This window comes from Carassius carassius, chromosome 25 (assembly GCF_963082965.1).
Source record: "Carassius carassius chromosome 25, fCarCar2.1, whole genome shotgun sequence".
NCBI lineage: Eukaryota > Metazoa > Chordata > Actinopteri > Cypriniformes > Cyprinidae > Carassius > Carassius carassius.
The window spans coordinates 21,611,377-21,631,400 of NC_081779.1; positions in this window are offsets into that span (position 1 = coordinate 21,611,377).

Here is a 20,024-nt window from a genome sequence, read left to right on the forward strand (position 1 = left end):
TTCTATTCTGTTTTCTTTTTATTTATTATGTACGTGTACTGTACAGCTGAGACTTGTTATAGCACTTGCATATCATTGCTCTCTTGTTGATTTTGATTGCTTCCATTGTCCTCATATGTAAGTCGTTTGGATAAAAGCGTCTGCTAAATAACTAAATGTAAATGTATTTGAGGTATAAACCTATCGATCTTTCTTAAATGTAGAAGGTTAACTTTGTATCTTGTCCATCTGTTTGGTAATGAACGTTGGCTTGTAACATTGTATTTAGGACACATTTATGCAGGTAAGAAATTGACCTAGTGAAGTCATCCATAGACCATAGTTATATAGTGGGACACAACAGTAATGAAGAAAGTGTAAAAATGATGCTCCCAAAGTCACCAGTATTCATAATCTTTTGTGCTTTTTTTTTTTTTTTTTTTTGCAGAAAATAAATCTCACAGGGGACCATCCCCCTCAAACCCCTTTTGAAATTAAGGGTTCGTTTCTGTACTTGAAGCAAAGCCTGTGCCCCAATCCTGATAAAAAGGCTATAACACCCCTGGGAGAGAGAAGCACATCTCCTCTGTTTGCACCCTAAAAGAAAGGTATTGTAGCATGCATTTCCGGGACTTTTAGCTACATACATCTACTGTATCTGTCCAGGCTCTCGTCATCCTCCAGTCTATTAAAATCATAAACAGAGAAAATAAATATATAGTACTGCCGCAAACAGCCTGCTTATTAATTATACTTTAGTGTACTAATACAGTGTTTTTTGCTGAGTGTGAAGCACATAAGGTTCAATAGAACAACAAACCATGAGGAAAGGCTCTGTTGTCATTGAAAACTCTCATTTCTTCCTCGCAGTTGTTTTTCTTGATTTGTACAGAACAAACACACTGTGTAATTCTCATAGGAAAGACAAGTCACAAATGAAGTACTTTAATCTTGGTTGTTTCTGTCACGGACGTACACACAGACAGAGAGATCCAATAGCAGTGTTTAATAGGGAGAATCCAAAAATCGTTATCCAGACAGGCAAGAGGTCAATAATAACAAAAGCACGAAATACACTAGAAACACAAAAAACAAGAAACACGAAAAACACTAGGGAACACGAGAAAGCAGGGTGACATAAACCAAGGACTCCATGAAACAGATAGAAATAGACTGGGTATATATAGACAGGTGAAAATGATGAAAGTGGAAACAGCTAAGTGCAATTAACAGGTGTGCAATTAACAGTGATGAATCGGACAAAGGCTTGTGGGAAATGTAGCGCCTGCAGTGGGGTGACTATGGGGAAGTGAGACCACTAGCTCACCAGGGCAGCGCAGAGGACCACCAAAGCCGTGCGGTCGAGACGAGATGGTAGATAGCCTCCATGACCATGACAGGGCAGGCGGTGAGTTCATGGATGGCCTCCATCGCCATGACAGGATAGGACGAGCACTCTGGAAGTTCGGCTAAAATGTGGCGAGGCTCTGGAAGTTCATCTGAGACGTAACGAGGCTCTGGTAGATCTGTGGTGATTTGACTGGTTTCAGGAATTTCAACTGTGGCTTGACTTCATTCAGGAAGATCAACTGTGGCTTGACTTGACTCATGAAGGTTAATGGTAACCTGACCTTGTTCAGGAAGATCAACTGTGATTTGACTTTGCTCATGAAGATCATTGGTGAATTGACCTTGCTCATGAAGATCATTGGTGACTTGACCTTGCTCATGAAGATCATTGGTGACTTGACCTTGCCCATGAAGATCATTGGTGACTTGACCTTGCCCATGAAGATCACTGGTGGCCTGACCTTGCCCATGAAGATCATTGGTGACTTGACCTTGCCCATGAAGATCATTGGTGACTTGACCTTGCCCATGAAGATCATTGGTGACATGACCTTGCCCAGGAAGATCATTGGTGACATGACCTTGCCCATGAAGATCAGGAGTGACTTGACTTTGCCCATGAAGATCAGGAGTGACTTGACTTTGCCCATGAAGATCAGGAGTGACTTGACTTTGCCCATGAGGTCTAACTGTGGTCTTGCTTGACTCATGGGTTTAATGGTGACTTGACCAAACTCTGGAGGGTCAATGGGGACCTGACCCGACTCTGGAGGGTCAACGGGGACATGACCTGACTCTGTGAAATCAGCGGGGACCTGGTCATTGGGGATCTGACTCGACTCTGGAGGGTCGATGGGGACCTGACTTGACTCTGGAGGGTCCACCGGGACCTGACTCTACTCTGGAGGATCCACGGGGACCTGACTCGACTCTGGAAGGTCCACGGGGACCTGACTCGACTCTTTGAAATCAGCGGGGACCTGACTTGACTCTGGAGGGTCAACAGGGACCTGACTCGACTCTGGGAAGTCTCCTGTTGCTGCCATCTTGTGCAGTGGCGCTGTGCCGGTGGCCATCTGGTGTAGCGGCGCTGGACCGGCGGCCATCTTGGGCTGTGGTGCTGGGCTGGCGACCATTTTGTGCAGTGGTGCTGGGCTGGCGGCCACCTTGTGCAGTGGCATTGGGCTGGCGGCCATCTTGTGCGGTGAATCTGGGTTGGCGACCCTCTTGTGCCGTGGCGCTGGGCTGGTGGCCATCTTGTGTGGAGACACAGGCCTAGAGTCAGCCATCGTGTCTGGAGAAACAGGTGTGGCTGGGGTATCCTATTGAACCTGGTGAACCCCCAAAAGTCCAGGATCTCCAGCCCCTTCGTCTCCCACTCAGGCACAGGGTCATCTAGGCAGGCGTTAAATAGGTCTTTAAGTGCCTCATCATTATACCCCAGTCCTACTGCCATCGTCCAAAAGTTTTGAGCCAAACCACCCACCTCAATCCACTTTTGATGGAGGTTGGTTAGGTTCAAAAGTCTCCCCATCTATTCCTTTATGGTGGCTGGGTAACGGATATGAAATCCCACACCGCTGGATCTGGGCATGATGGAGTCCTTCTGTCACCAACTTACACACAGGCAGAGAGATTCAATAGCAGTATTTAATAGGGAGAATCCACAAATCGTAGTCCAGACAGACTAGAACAAAAACAAGTAACACAAAAAACACAAGGGAACACGAGAAAGCAGGGTGACATAAACCAAGGACTCCATGAAACAGATAGAAACAGACCGGGTATATATGGAAAGGTGAAAATGATGAAAGTGGAAACAGCTGAGTGCAATTAACAATGATGAATCGGACAAAGGCTTGTGGGAAATGTAGTGCCTGCAGTGGGGTGACTATGGGGATGTGAGACCACTAGTGGACACCCAGGGATACACAGACCAGACACTGTGACAGTTTCTCCTTGAGAGCAAGGAGATTAAATAAAGAGTAAATAGAAACTTTTGAAGTCATTTTGCTTCTCAGATAGAGGTATTTCTCATGTGAAAAAAATAAAAAAACACAATGATCTTGTGTATTTCAGAAGAGACCTTAGCAGTGTCACAAACTGGGTTTATTTCTGCCCAACCTAAAGAAAAGACTGATCACAAAGGAGATATCTTTAATATCTCAGTTGTTTTTCATAAACAGCCATGAGCATACCTACTTAAAAATAAGCTAGATAACAAATTAGCTATCTTTAACAAATGCAATCTTGAGGCCAAATGGAGAGCCAATTACATTTGCTCTTGTGTTTTTCTTGACAACTACTTACTATCTAAATTGTTACTTATAGACAGCCTTGAGACTAAATGGAAGGAAAATTTAGACTTTTGAGACATTTCAGATGTTTCTCTTGGCAAAGCACACAATATCTTCTAGAGAACCAGAAGAGATCTTGACTCACAATTTTTATAAATGCTAGTTCAATCAGGACCACTTCCATCAAGTATATTTATGACAATTATAATTGCATACAGTTAGTGTTGGCGGAATGGTTATGTTCTGGGCAACACTCCACATGCCTGTCCATGCAGCCATGCTTGGACAGAGTGGGGAGAGCAGCAAGACAAACCCCCCTGGGGTACAGAACAGAACCATTATAAGCATACATAATTACAATTCACAATTACATGAGTTGTAAACAAAATGTGAAACAGACTGCTTCCAATGAAGACACTGTAAAGAAAGAACAAAGTAAGATCAGATTACAGGTTCAGTTGGTGGAGTTGGGGTTGGAGGAGGGACTTAATTGCAAGCAGCGATGCGATGGAAGAGACACTGAAGAATGGGAATTTAAATAGACCCCAGGTGATAGGTGTCAAGACTGGATTGGTACACGTCAGGAACAACTGTCAGCTAATGCAAGCATGACTAACGTGGCCTGACTGAACTAACGCTATGCTCGATGTTAAAAACAGCCATTTCTGGGTTATTTGGAAACCCAGCGCTGGTTAAACATTGGGCAGAACACATGCTGGATTATTTTGACCCAGCTGTTTAGGTTAAATGCTTGACCTAACATGCTGGGTTGTTTTATTAACTCAACTATTGTTTAAAAATTATTAGAAATAAAACACAGAATTGCTACAGGCAACATAATCAATCATTATATTCAAAAGATTAACTTTTTATTAATAAGCAAGAACACCTATGGAAGAATACAACACATTGAACTATTGAACTACATTTGGATGAATACAGCATAGTTTACAATATTACATATATTAAAACCCATTTAACAAGCATTAAAAAAATGTCACTCAGCTAAATGTGGAATCAGGAATAAGGTGGATAGTCTTTAATGGTGACTTTCCATTGTAAACACTGTTTACAATGTTAATACCTAAATCAAATGGTTGGTCAAATACTCTAGTTCTTTAAGGAAGAAAAGTGGGAGAGGTCCATTCTTGGAAGACCTGATACATCAGTGTGGGGTTTAACACCACAACAGTCAATAATGCTTATTGAGGGACATGTGTTGTTCTCACATTTTCATTGGTGTTTGTGTACTGCAGGAAAGTTCCCCAATGCTTATTGAGCGACATGTGTTGTTCCTCTCACAGCCTCACAAAGCTCCTTCGGCTCGGTTATCAGAGAGACCAAGCCCACTGCCATTTGAGAGGGTGAGTCAGCTCCCTGCAGTCTGGATCAGTTTCTGAGTCCTTCTGTCTCTTTATATCCCTGCTGTACCCCAGAAGCACATGCTTGCTCACATGCACACACGCACCTGTACATCTTTTTGTCTGTCCTCCACCCTGCTAATGGACAGTTGACACCAGAGATGACCCATCCTCATGCTTTCTGTGAGAGACAAAAGCTGGCCTTACCTTAGGGATGCATGCATTACCATTAGGTAACATTAGTTGGTTATTTAAGTGTGTGTTTACCACTGAACACCGCATACTCACTGGAGCGGTGAGTATAGTGAAGATTGATAACAGTACTTCTACTCTTTTTAAATCTTTCTTTAAGCAAGAAAAAGCATGTTTTTCATTGCTGAGAGCAGTGTTTTGTGGAAAGGTTTAAACCAAGATGTGGTTTGGATAGATGACATGCAAACTTTAGGATAAACCTAAGTCAATTTGATGGTGATGGTTTGAAACATGGGCTACATTCGCCTCCACTGTCTGTCTTTTTCTTCTCTCTTTTTCACTTTAACCTAATGATAATCTTGCCAAAAATACCAGGATGCACTTTCAGGCAAGTTGATGCTGGTTGTTACAGGTTTTTACAAGCTTGACCATGTTGTTCCCCAGCAAAATAAGTTGAAGCTGGTTTACCAAGGATGTTGTAGTGGTAAATGAGACAGTTTATCCAAAAATGAAAACTATGTCATTATTTACTCATCCTCATATCCTTCCAAACCTGTATGACTTTATTTCAAAAAGAGATGATTTGACGAGTATGCTGGTCACTCTTTTCCGTGCAGTTATAATGAATTGGGACTGGAGATTTCAAGCTTAATAAAAGATGGAAAATCAACATAACAGCATCTCAAATGACTTGATTATGATTATGACCATGATTATGCTTTCATTGGTGTATCTGTCTCATTTTGAAAGCTTGGAAGCCCATATTCAATGCAATTGCACAAAAAGTACACTTTAGCATACTTTAAAATTACTGTAAAAATAATGTCATTTATAATAATATACTTTATTGTGCTTTATGACCCAGTTAATTACATCTTTATATATGATTTAAATGAAATATGGTTAAAATGTGCCGCCAAATCTACTGACAAGCTATTATTCTAAACTAAAATAGACTATGTTCAAATATATATGTAATTTGTAATGATGAATATGAAATTTAGTACATTTAACAATTAGCACCTTTAAATGTAATACTCGACAAAATTATAATCAAGTTTTTTACATATGCTTTAGTATGTTAGCCAAAATGTACTTCAGAGCTCAACAAAAGATGATTAAAACCCTGTTTAAAACGTATGATAATGTAAAACTTTTAATTTGATATTATTACAGACTGCACTTATTAAAAAATGTAAATTCGTGTTTAGAAACAACCATTAAAGCTTAATTCATTAATATTCTATTATCTGAAACAATTATCTGTATAACACATAAGAATGTAAGTATTACAGGTTTGGAACAACACAATGGTGAGTAAATGAAGACAGAGATTTCATTTTCAACATTTTAAGCTTGTTGAGAAGGCTGGAGACACCAGGACACCCGCAGCCCCCCAAACACAACATATGCTGGTGACAGGCTGTGCTGGTCTTTTCATCAGGGAATAGAAAGATGTTAACTGTTTCTGTTTCATGTGTGGATGTGTTGTGTCATAACAGATGCCAACCCAGAATGTGTGTCTTTTAACATCCTCTGACTCACCAAACCTGGCAACTGTCCGCTAGGAAGAGATATTATATGAATGGGCCGTGGCATTGTGCGCCATTTGCTGTTTTCAGCCAACCAACCTGTCTTTCACAGTCCTGACTATGTAGACTAGCTGTTTGAATAGCATAGTAAGCAGCTGTTACAGGTAGCGCATACAAAAAGACACGCAATGTGAGTAACCAAACACTGGTCTTGCCCAGTAATAAAAGGTAAATGGTGACTCCAAAACTCCAGATGTTAATCTGATAAGGATAAAAGAGAAAAGGGGGTTTAGGATTCACTCGATCTGTCAAAGTGCTTGTGGGTCATAAAAGCATACCGTGCCTTTGATGGGACATGAGGGTATTGTGCTCAGTCTGTAGTACAAACACTAGCTCACAAACCAAAGACCAAACAGTGAACAAGAAAGAGAAATAAGTGAGAGTAAGTAAGAGTCTTCTGGCTCTGTTTGCACCTTGTTGATTTAACTCATTGATCCCTTTTTAAGTGCTTGTTCACTTGGACCCCGGGCTATTGATATCCTAAGGAGGTAAAAGGGCTATTCACTTTTTCCTCTTCTTTTGTTTCTTTCTTCAAGGAAGAACTCACCTGGCATTTCAACTGTTTTTTTGGTGTCCCGAAAGAAAAAAAAAAAAAAAAAAACTTTTAACAAGATAGTATTCTCACACAGCATCTTGAGTCACTAACTCCATATTCTAGCCTTCAAGCTGATGCTACAAGTCACTCATGCTACAAGACTCACCATGCACTGAAAAGTGTCTTTTAGTCATGTCTCGGTTTCTTTGACAATTTACATCTTGTCTAACTTGCACTGTCAACACACTATCAATTTTCAAATCAGCCGACAAAGTTTGACACCCATTTAAAGACAAGCAGTATAAGCCGGAATTGCTATAGCGGACACTTGTATTGTTGGTTTCATTGAACCATAAAGTTTATTATTTTATGTCAGCTGTTTTGCATGCTGCATGTGAAGGTACAGTAGCCTGGAGGTTTGTTTAGGAGTTACTGAATCTTCCAAGGCAAATATGTGCCAAACACCTGATGGCATGCTGCTGAGGTGATTTGTTTGCAAGATTGGCTAATGATTTAATGATTTAGCCACACAACCTGGAAACAAACTTTGTGTTGTTCGACTTATAATATAAACTTTCCTCCACAACCATGGCTTACTTGAAGTCATAATATTTCATAAGAGTTGTCAGAAGCCTTTGCTTACATGACTCCCTGAAAGCATCTTTTTGTTGGCTTTGAAAACTTTGTGTCAGCAGTGTTCAGACTGTTGGTCTATATGATCTCTGTATCAGTTTTCTTGTGTTTAATGTGCAAATCCACTTAAAAGTCGTACTTTGAGACTGGACTGACCACTATACATCAACAAGTCACACTCCATTAAAGGTTGGAATGAGGTTTAACTGTATGTGTATCACTAACTGCTTGGGGACACAGCAGTTTAATGTTTACAGTCCATACAGCCAAGGCCAAGAAGCTTAAAATGCAAAAAAAATAAAATAAAAAATAATAATAATAAAAACCAAGAAAAGAAAATAAAACATTAAGTTGCTTTCACAGAAAAAAAGATACTTTGAAGAATGTTCATGGTGCGCTTTCCGAATCGCAATAGAAAATCAAGAAAAATCACAGTTTCAGCCTTGTTTTGCCTCGTGAAACTCTCAATGTACATAGAAAATCATGAAATAAATTAATTTAAATTACACAGTGTTTAGCTACTACGTTTGCACAAAATCATGTTAAAGGAGATGAGAAACCAAAGCGAGACTCAAAAGTAGGCTAATAAGTAAACAAAGCTAGCTTGCCAGTGTGGGATTTTTTTTTTCTTTTTTTTTTGGTTAATGCAAAAAAATAATTTTTTTTCTTCTTTCCAGTTAAACGCTCTATTTGCCTGCTTTACACTAGTAGTGTTATCACTAACACTACCATTGTTATTTTATTTTATTTATACATAAGAAATGACAAAAGATGACACACAGTATAGTAGTATAATAGTCAATCACATACTGTTCTCTCTCCTAAAACATAAACAAGTGTAAATGCCAGGAGCATCATAAAGGATTAAGGTCTGTGAGGTAATACATTAATTTAGTAATTTAATCAGTCTGCTATTGTATTCCAACTGTTTGGATGTTTTTGTAAATATTTAGGGTATAGCATTATGTTTCAACTGTGTTTAATGGTAACTTTCGTATATTTAGTACTAAGTTGTAACTTAGCTGGTTCAGCTAGTCCCTGCTTACTACATGCCCCATTGTATGTAAACATTCTTCAGAATTTCTCCTTTTATGTTCCAGAGGAAAAAGTCGGAAAAAAGAAAAAAAAAATTTGTACGTTTTTTAATGACATGAGTAATGACAGACTTTTCATTTTGGATGAACTGTCCGTTTAACATACATACTACCCACTACAAACTCCTCCTGAGCTTAAAGTTCTGTTGCAATTGCAGTTACATGGACTGCATCTGACCTGACCCGAGGAATACCCCCCCCCCCCCCCAGGAAGATGATAAGAACATCACGAACCAGGTTCACCTGAGGCCAGACACTGTGTGAGAGTCATTTAATCACTCTCTTGCTTTCTTCTCTTTCGAAGACTGTTTTCCTCCTCTTTCTGCTTCTCGTCACATCTCTTCTTGTCTCTTCTGGCTACAATTAATGGCATTGCTTTATCAGACGAGTTTGTCCTTAGATGATATGCTGAAGATTGGCATGCATGTCTTGTAAGCACTCTTAAAGGTCCCATTCTTCGTGATCCTATGTTTTAAACTTTAGTTAGTGTGTAATGTTGTTGTTGTTAGAGTATGAATAATATCTGTAAAATTCTAAATCTCAATGGCAAGTTCAATGCCAAGCGAGATATTTTATTTAACAGAATTTGCCTACAAAAAACGACCCGTTTGGACTACATCCCTCTAGTTCCTGCAGTAATGACGTCACTAAAACAGTTTTTTGACCTCCGCCCACATGAATACACAAACAGGGGGGCGTGGCCTTGTTGCGCTCCGACAGAGAAGAGGAAGAGCTGCGTTTGTGTTTGTCGCCATGTCGTCGAAACGCTGTTATTTTCATCTCGGAGTCCAATCATCTTTGTTTGGGCTTTCCAGGGACACTGTACTTGGAGATTAATGGTTACAATTTATGTTTGACTCGGTTCCCGAAAATTATAATCCACATGTAAAACTATGTGCAGCACATTTTGCTGAGGACAGCTTCCTCAATCTCAATCAGTTTAATGCCGGATTCGCACAAAGATTATTCTTGAAAGATGGAGCAGTTCCCTCTTTGTCTGGAGAAGGCGTTGTTTATGGACCACAACCGGTAAGTGTATTTTATTATTTAAGTTGGTGCGTTTAACACTTTCTGTAACTTATTACACAAAGGGCAACGCTGTTTATCTTTGTTAACTAGATATTAGGGCTGTGCAAAAAAATCGAATGTGATTTTCATGCACATCTCGTCAGTAAAAACGCTCCTGTGATTAGAAGTACATCTCCAGCACATGTTCCTGCCCACTTGCTTCTCAAAACTAGCCCAATCGCGTTTCCAGGAGGGCAGCGTGCGGTCAGCTGCTGTCGAATCACAACACAGGAACCGCTGGCACAATCAGAACTCGTAACGTATTTCTGAAGGAGGGACTTTATTGAACAAGGAAGTCATCAGCCCGTTTTTATGACAGCGAAAACAGCGGTATACAGATAGGTGAATTGTGTGGAAAATAATGTTTTTTTTTACATCCGAAACATGAACACATGTTATATTGCACACTGTAAACACAATCAAAGCTTCAAAAAAGCACGAAAAACGGGACCTTTAACCGACCCCCAGAAAGAGATGAAGACCATGGAAGATAAGATGAAGATAATTTCTGTGCAGTCCACGTGGCTGTGCTTATCTAATAGAAATGATGCAATCCACATCATGTCACAAAGAGCCAAAAATAGATATGAAAATTTTTCTGTTCCTTGCTTTCATGGCAGATCATCTTATTGCAAGTCATATCCAGAGGGGGTTTTTGGGACAAGGGGACTTCCATCTGCTGTTTATAAATTCCAGCAAGGTCATTCTGAATTCTTTAAGTAAACAGGGCACGTGGAAAATAAATGTCTGGGTGTTTAATATTAAATGTTTTTTTCTTTTATTTTCTTTTAATTGCTGCTGTTTTTGTACATTGTAATAAAGTGCAGAGTTATTTTTTTTCCTTCAGTAAGTTCCTGGTTTTGTTAACTATCCAAATGGCAGTGAGTCATTTATGAGGCCGTATGTCATGTGCTGAACAATTAAAGATACATGCTAACATTAGAGTGCTTCTGGATTTTACTGTCCCCAACTGCAATGGGTCCAGCAATGTTTTCCCGTAAACCCCTGTGGGGCAGAGATTCAACTATGACTGGCCAAGGCTTTCATTATGTACTAATAATATCTGTGTTATTTATTATCAACTGGTCAGATGCTCGTCTCTGTGTGCGTGCATGTGTGCGTGTGTGGGACAAAAGCTCCATTCAGACAGGATTAGTTCTCTAAACCATTATTAACATGGATGTCTGTGATGTCATTTACTGATTCTGGTTGGGTTGGAAACTGTAATTACAAAGAAGGCAATGTCTTTTGTCTGAATGTTGACATTATGGCAGGTCATGTGCTAAGCATGTGAATAATTAGAACATTGTGTAAAGGGATAGTTCACCATAGTATTAACATAGTATGTTATTACTATAGTATTAACATAGTATATTAATAATTTACTGCCACATATCATTCTAAACCTATATGACTTCTCTTTTTTAGGTATTACAAGAATAAAGTCAAAATATTATAAGAATAAAGTCAAAATATTACGAGAATAAAGTCGAAATACTTCGAGAATAAAGTCAAAATACTTCGAAAAATAAAGTCAAAATGTTTCGAGAATAAAGCCAAAATATTACGAGAATAAAGTTGTAATACTACGAGAAATGTTTTGAGAATTTAAATAATAGAAATTAAAGTTGTATTATTTTGACAGTAGGCCCTTATTGCGCATGTAAATTGAGATCACCGGTAGAAACTGCGGGCCACCAGGATTGATTTTAATATTGTTGCATCCGAGCAGCCTTATCATCTTACTGGGATGAGGTAGAGTCAATTTTAAGGACTCACAGAATATGAATATGATATTTATTAACAGACTTTTGCTTTAATGCTTCTCAAAACATTTTGAATTTATTCTCGTAGTATTACGACTTTATTCTCTAAACATTTCAACTTTATTCCCGAAACAATTAAACTTTAGTCTTGTAGGATTACGACTTTATTCTCGAAACATTTTGACTTTATTCTCGTAATATTTCGACTTTACAAAGTGACGTGACATACAGCCAAGTAAGGTGACCCATACTCAGAATTCGTGCTCTGCATTTAACCCATCCAAAGTGCACACACACAGCGGTGAACACACACACATTTAGACTTTGTTCTCATAATATTTAGACTTTGTTCTCGTAATATTTCGACTTTATTCTCAAAATATTAAGACTTTAATCTCGTAATATTATTATTCAATTTTATCAACGTAGCACTAAAACACTGTCTTAGGAAATAAACAATGACAATACATTTTTTTGTGTGAACTATTCTTTTAAAGGTACTGATATACTTCCATTTAAGGGTGCTGAATTAGTTGGCATCGATTGCTCATGAATCGATTTTCCACTTACGCGAAGGTGCAATACAGCGTTAAGAAAGACAACACGTTCTATGCAAATGAAACATTCCTCAAATTATTACAGTAACATTTATTTTAACATAGTTTAAGTTATCAGTAAAATATAGACTATAAATTAAATTATCAAAGGGTCAGTAATGTTCACACGATATGTTGTGATGGTAAGACAAACCGGGTATCCCTCGCTAATCATCCATCCCGTTGTGCCAAATGTGCCGCTTTCTTGACATGGGTTTAATGACTTAATACACTTTTATATTAATGGCAAGTTACTTTACAATTAGAATTGATTGGCAAGCAGCTGCAGTTACTTCTGTTTAATGTGGTATTGATTGCAATTGGTTTATGTTTTTATTAAAAAGCAACCTATCTACAATGAACAGAGAGAGAGAGAGAGAGAGAGAGAGAGAGAGAGAGAGTTAGATACAAAATATGCTGGGGAAGCAACGTAAAAAAGGGCACCAAGCCTGTCGTCAGAGGAACTTGAAGTGTTGCTGGACCTTGCCACCAGGTCAGATATCACACCCCTATGGTCCACTATAACCTGAACATTTATGGCCGCGTCTTCCTTTCACTATAAGTAGCCTACACCTGATCAATCACTGATGGATTGGCGATAGGGATGAGTGCCATCCACCAGGATGCAATCCCCGGCATGGCGCAGAAGGGCGTTGGTGACAGTGTGGACGCACTTCCACACAGAGGTCTTGATTAGGCTGTAGAAAAAAAAAAAAAGTAGCGCTGGGCTTCAGGGCTTAAAGCAGAATTCCGCCGCGTTAGCCTGGCCAGCGCAGGTCTGAGGAGGTCCAGCTGCTCCACAATGAGTTGTCTTGGGAGGGGATTTTTTTAATATAGTCACGTCAGGCAAAATGTCAAAAGGGCTTAAGTTTTGCCGAATAAAAAAACTGACATGGACTAAACGGCTCCGAGTCCGGCTCCGTCTTTGATTCAATACAAGGACATGTTGGATCGCTGCCATAGTTGGTCGCTTACTGGACACCACCATGCTTAGCCATTTATAGATCTTATCCATTTAGAGCCAAATTGTTTGCCAGATTTTAATTATCAAAAAATGATTGCCAATTCGCTTTAATTACATTACGAAAAAGCCTAGGCAAATTAGGCTACCACCTTATTAGTTCTGTAACCACATAAAGTCAACTTCATAAATAGGCCTGTATCCATTGCGAAAATAATTTATTATGAGTCTTAAAAAATAACAGAAAATCATTGTTGAGCCACAAAATTGTCAACATACCATAGTTTGACTTGTACTTTGCTGCGCTGGTTTCTAAAGACTGCTGTACAGAAGCGTCATGAGCTCAAATAACGCTAAGAGAGAGCTACGAATGGTCCAGACCAATCTTACGAAAGTGTGACTTATAGAAGATATATTTAGCGTATATTTAGAACTTCAGACAAACTTAATTTGGTCTGATTTTGTTAACACCAGTTCATTCTTCGATTTCACTTTAATATCAGCAAAGACTTAAGATATTCAAAGATAGTGCACTCATATTACTTATATGGGGAAGAAGTGCAACTGACAATACGGCAGAACAGTCCTGCCTTATAATTAAAAGAACTAATCGCTAATTGGTGAAGTCTGTCACTGCAGCTGCCGTTACAAGCTCCAGTTGCTATAAGCTGGTGTCATTTTGGAGGCTGCATCATCCGGAGGTTGAATTTGTCAGTTGCATACATCAAGATGATTTAGAGGTGTAAAACAATGTTATTTTCGTTAATGACAACTAAGATGAAAACTATTGATAAAATATATATATATATTGATAAAAAAAAAAAAAACTTTTGTAAACTGTAAAAAAAAAAAAAAGAAATAAAAAATAATTATCAAAAATAATGCATTCTCAACCCATGGCAAATAAATAAATAAAATAATTAGGAAAATACCTGTAAATGGTGCATCGTGGATGTGAGGTTATATCTGACAGGAGAGACGCAAAGTGTTTTAAAGATGCAGTAACAATAAGTTGTAAGCCTGCGGAGAAAGTCACTGTCCTTCTGCGCATATTACTACAACAATTTTAACTGTTATTTAATAGTTGAGAAAATGAAACATGAAAAATCTTCTGTATTTTTTCAAAAAACAAAAAACAAAAAAAAAACAAAGGTGCAGAATTGTAGCTTTAGTTACAGTATTTAACAGTGTTCTAAATAAATGAAAATGCAGTTAAAATACTGTATAATATTCCTTTTTTACTGTCCAAGCAGTCAAATTTTTTCAGTCTAGAAAAATCACCAGCTCAGTCATAGACAGCAGTACAATTGCATCTCAAAAATTTGAATAGAAAATTATATTATATTCTAGATTCATTGCACAAAAAATAAAATATTTCAAGAGTTTTTTTGTTTTAATTCTGATGGTTACGACTTTAAATTAAAAATTCTGTATCTCAAAAAATTGGAATATTCTATTTTGAGCTTGATTAGTTTGATAAATTTTAAGTATAAATACTGGGTACCTCTTGGGCTTGTTTAGAACATGCAACCACAATTATGGGAAAGACTACTGACTTGACAGTTGTCCAAAAGACGATCATCAACATCCTCCACAAGGAGGGTAAGCGACAGAAGGTCATTGCTGAAAGGGCTGGCTGTTCGCAGAGTGCTGTATCAAAATATATTCATAGAAAGTTTACTGGAAGGAAAATGCGTGGTAGGAAAAGGTGCACAACCACAGGGATGACCACAGCCTTGGGAAGATTGTCAAGAAAAGCAGATTCAAGAACATGGGAGAGCTTCACAAGGAGTGGACTGAAGCTGGAGTCAGTGCGTCAAGAATCACCACACTCAGACGTCTCCAGGAAAAGTGCTACAGCTGTTACATTCCTAGAACCAAGACACTCCTGAACCAGAAAAAAATATCAGAAGCATTTCACCTGGGGTAAGGAGAAAAAGAGCTGGACTGTTGCTCAGTGGTCCACAGTCCTCTTTTCAGATGAACGTAAATATTGCATTTCATTTGGAAATCAAGGTCTGGAGTCTGGAGGAAGACTGGAGAGTCACATAATCCAAAGTCCAGTGTGAAGTTTCTGAGGTCAGTGATGATTTGGGGCGCTGTGACGTCTGCTGGAGTTGGTTCATTGTGTTTTATCAAGTCCAAAGTCAATGCAGCCATCTACCAGGAGATTTTAGAGCACTTTATGCTTCCATCTGCTGACAATCTTTATGGAGATGCTGATTTAATTTTGCAGCAGGACTTTAACACCTGCCCACAGTGCCAAAACCACTTACAAGTGGTTTGCTGACCATGATAGTACTGTGCTTGATTGGCCAGCCAACTCACCTGACCTGAACCTCACAGAGAATCCATGGGGTATTGTGAAGAGGAAGATAAGTAACATCTGACAAACAATACAGAGGAGATGAAGGCAGCTATCAAAGCAACCTGGACCTCAATAATGCCTCAGCAGTGCCACAGGCTGATCGCCTCCATGCCACACTGCATTGAAGCCCCAACCAAGTATTGAGTGCATAATTAAACCTACTTTGGAGATCTTGAACATTTCTGTTTGTAAATCTTTTCATGAATTTGAGAAAATATTCAAATTTTTTGAGGTACTGAATTTTTTTTTCTTCTAAGCTGTAAGTCATAACCATCAGAATTCAAACAAAAAACTCTTGAAATATATTTTAGTTTGTGTGCAATTCATTTTTTAGTTAAATTACAAAAAATAAAGAACTATTTCCATGACATTCAAATTTTTTTAGATGCACCTGTATATAATCACTATGGTTACCGCTACAGGCACAATTGAGTCAGCTACCAGCTCCTCATAGGACCCTGGGGTCAGGAGTCGTAGTACATACACACACAGAAAACATACACGTCGGTGGCAGCACCATCGTCATGTGTGTTTATTGACAACAGAACAGCATGTAATGAAAACATGGATAAAGTAATGGTTAGATTATTATTGTGCTGCAGCCTCTCTCAGTCTGCCTAACCCGATTCTTTAGCACCAAAACAAACATGCCCATACCCCAACAGGACCTGTTGCAGTGGCCAAAAGAGCTAAATGCTCTGCAAATGAAAAAAACAAAAAAAAACACCTGCAAATTAAGAAAACATCTTCATCAATTTCACAACACGTGCTACAAATACTCACAACACAAGCAAATAAAGAAAAGCGCTGCAAAAACATTAACACGCTGCAAATACTCACAATACAAACAAATAAAAAAAACATGCTGCAAAAACACAGACCACATCGGAAATATTTAAGGGAATATGGGAACAAGCAAAAAATGCTTGTAATCATGTAATCATTAACAAATTAACCATGGATTTACTATGTTATACAAAGCAACGCTCTGCAAATACTCAACACAAACAAAATTACCCCAACAAAAAGATAACCAAGGAATTTTTTTTTTTTTTGAGTATTGGTACTTGGTTAATTTTAATTTTGTTGGGGTCATTTTCTCTGTATTAAGTATTTGCAGAGTGTTGCTTTATTTGCTTGTGTTGCGAGTATTTGCAGCACGTGTGCTGTCAAACTGATGAAGATGTTTTCTTAAATTGCTGGTGCTTTTTCTATTTGAATGTGTTTTGTGAAGTTGAGCTCTCTCGGCCATCATGCCTCGCCCTTATTTTGCACCCCACACGTAGGCTACATACGCAACCATGGCGACGACAATCGAGGAAACAAGCGAAGATGACACACAAACATATTCAAACAAAAGCCAACATGAATTTGTTGTGTGAAACAAAGCAAAATCAATGTTACTCACCTATCAAAAAGAAACAAAACAACCTCTGCGTCCGATTCGATCCATTCCTTGAGTTTTTCTCCACCGTTGGAAAGCTGCCCTGATATTTACGTGGCGGGTCCTTACTTACCTCTTGCCTGATTTTAAACCCTCTGTTTTATCCGCCGTCTCTCTCAATCTGTAGTCGAACTGCTAATATGCTAATTTGGATAAACTTTCAATGCAAGTCAAAGCATTAAGTAGAGGTGGGTAGTAATGAGTTACATTTACTTCGTTACATTTACTTGAGTAATTTTTTGGGTAACTAATACTTTTGGAGTATATTTAAAGATGGATACTTTTTACTCTTACTTGAGTAAATTTTTGGGGAAAATTTTGTACTTTTACTTCGTTACTGTGAGCGACGCTCCTCTCGTTACTTTATCTTAATGCAATAAATGTTATAAATGCTTCAGTTTATTCCAAACGCGACGTCTACTTTTCTCTGGACAATGAGAAATGAGCGATGCACATTCGCGAATGATTCATTCTTTTGAGTCAATTCTGTTTAAAGGCTTGATCAAACCAATTGGCAAACGAGTGAATTGGTTCATGAATCAGTTTGAATGATTCGTTCAGTTCCCTGCCGCACGCACTGAGAGTCTGAAGCGGTTCACTCAGAGTTGTAACGTTTAAGATCATCAGCAGCGTTGAAAACGTGGCTATGGAACTGCACTGAATTGAAAGCAAATCTGCAAAGGCTATTATTTGCTAGCGATGAAGATCTTTATTAGATGAACACCGCGTGTGCTGTCTACTGGTCAACAGGTAATAACTTGGGCTACATTCGATTACAATACACGATACCACTGTGACATTAGTTTGTTGTACGTGTGACTTATAACAGAAGGGAATCAAGTTGAATGCAGCTTCCAAAAGACAAAAAAATGCCGATTAATATTTTATTAATTTTAATACAATCACACCGGCGTGAGTACGTTAAGCGAGTCATATCATCAGCTGCTAAATTCAGATCTGTGTTGGCTGGCTGGCACTGAGCCAGAGACAGACACGTTTTTACAGCGCTGCACATTATAACCAATCACACAAGATAATGTTGAGCTTTTGAATCCAATGGCCAATCAGAGGCGTTCGGATGAGTCATCGCTAAAATGCCGGTGCTTCCTTCACTCGCTCGCTGACTGAATACCTCTTTCTGGCGAATTCTCTCGTCAGAAACAACAAAGTGCAGATGTGTGTGTACGAATTTACAAATAAGATATTGATTTCACAGTGGCAACAGTTTCAGTGATTTTAATGGGAGTTTCTGAGAGTGATTGAACTCTAGACTGTCAGTGAAAATTATCTTTGATAATGTAAATGTTATTTGCTCTCTTTCTGAACAATGAAAGATTAGTAGCAGCTTTTATAACACATTAACTTTCAATGTTAAATTCACATTCAATATAAAAAGTCAGCTGTATTAAAAATATGTTATGGAATGACACCTATATCTGTTACCTAAGTAAACAGACATGGTTTTATAATAAATTACATAATTAGGCTACTTTGACCATCGCATATTATCATTAATAACAATCTATGAAATGTGAGAATCGAGATATTTCATTATATAGTTCATGCATCTGGGATCAAACCAAGATGGAAGATGCGATTTGGAGAAGAATTGTTGAATGAAGTCGCTGTTTTGGTTTTGTTTGCACAAAAAAGTATTCTTGTAGCTTTGTAAAATTATGGTTGAACCACTGATGTCACATGGACTGTTTTACTGATGTCCTTACTATGTTTCTGGGTCTGGGAACATTCCAGTTCTGTTGCTTACCGTGCAGGGTCCAGATGTGTGTACCATTTTCTGCTTGCCTGTATTTCCCATAAAGAGATTAATGACTGACTTTTTTTTTTTCATGTAATTTTAGGAGAAAAAAAAACAAAGGCTAAATTTGGTTGTTTTCATCTTCAGACTAATGAAATTGAAGTATCCAAATGAAGACCCTAGCAGTATGGAGTATATGGTGAGTTCAAGGTTAATAAATGATTTGTTAAAGTTAATACACAAGAATTTGAGTTCTCCATCCTTTTAAATACTTCTAGGATACAGACGTTGGCAGCAATCAGGAGGTGATCCAGAAGACTCGTGGGAATCTATTTGAAGCTGCATCATTGAAGATAGTCCAGCAGAAGTTGGAGTTTTAAAGGATAAAGTTCCTCAGGACATATAGCAGTTTACAGTCTGCAAAACCATGTTGCTGGGACTGATATATGGACTGAACTTGAGCAACCCTCCTGAACTCAGGTACACATTTGGGATACTGAAGAAGTTATTTCTGGAGCCAGTTCCTGTTCCTGGAATAAGGTTTGATTGGTTACCCATGAATGCCAAGTAGAAAATGAGTAGTTTGATATTTCTGCTATTTTGTGTAATTTTTTTGTAATTCTGTAATGTGGTTTAAACTGTATTTACTGTAACTGTGTGTAATTATTTATTGCTTGTTTAACAAATACACTTTGATCATTTGTGACATCTTGTCTTTTGACTCATTACAAGACAAATCACACAAAAAATGCTTTGTTGAAGTGAGTAACTTTAAATAGAAAATTTTTAGTTAAAGTAACTAGAACTAATTGTGTGGAACCACTGTCCATAATTGAAATGAATAATTTGAAACAAACCTCCTTATGTTGATAGAGTGAAACAAAATTGGCTAGATTGTAATAAACCAAAACATGTTCAGTTAACTTAACCGGTTTAAGTTGAAGCAAAGTGAATAAATTGATTTGGTTGGACATTACTATTTCACATAGATTCTACCTCATTCAGTTGTGTTGACACAACACAAGGAGTTTG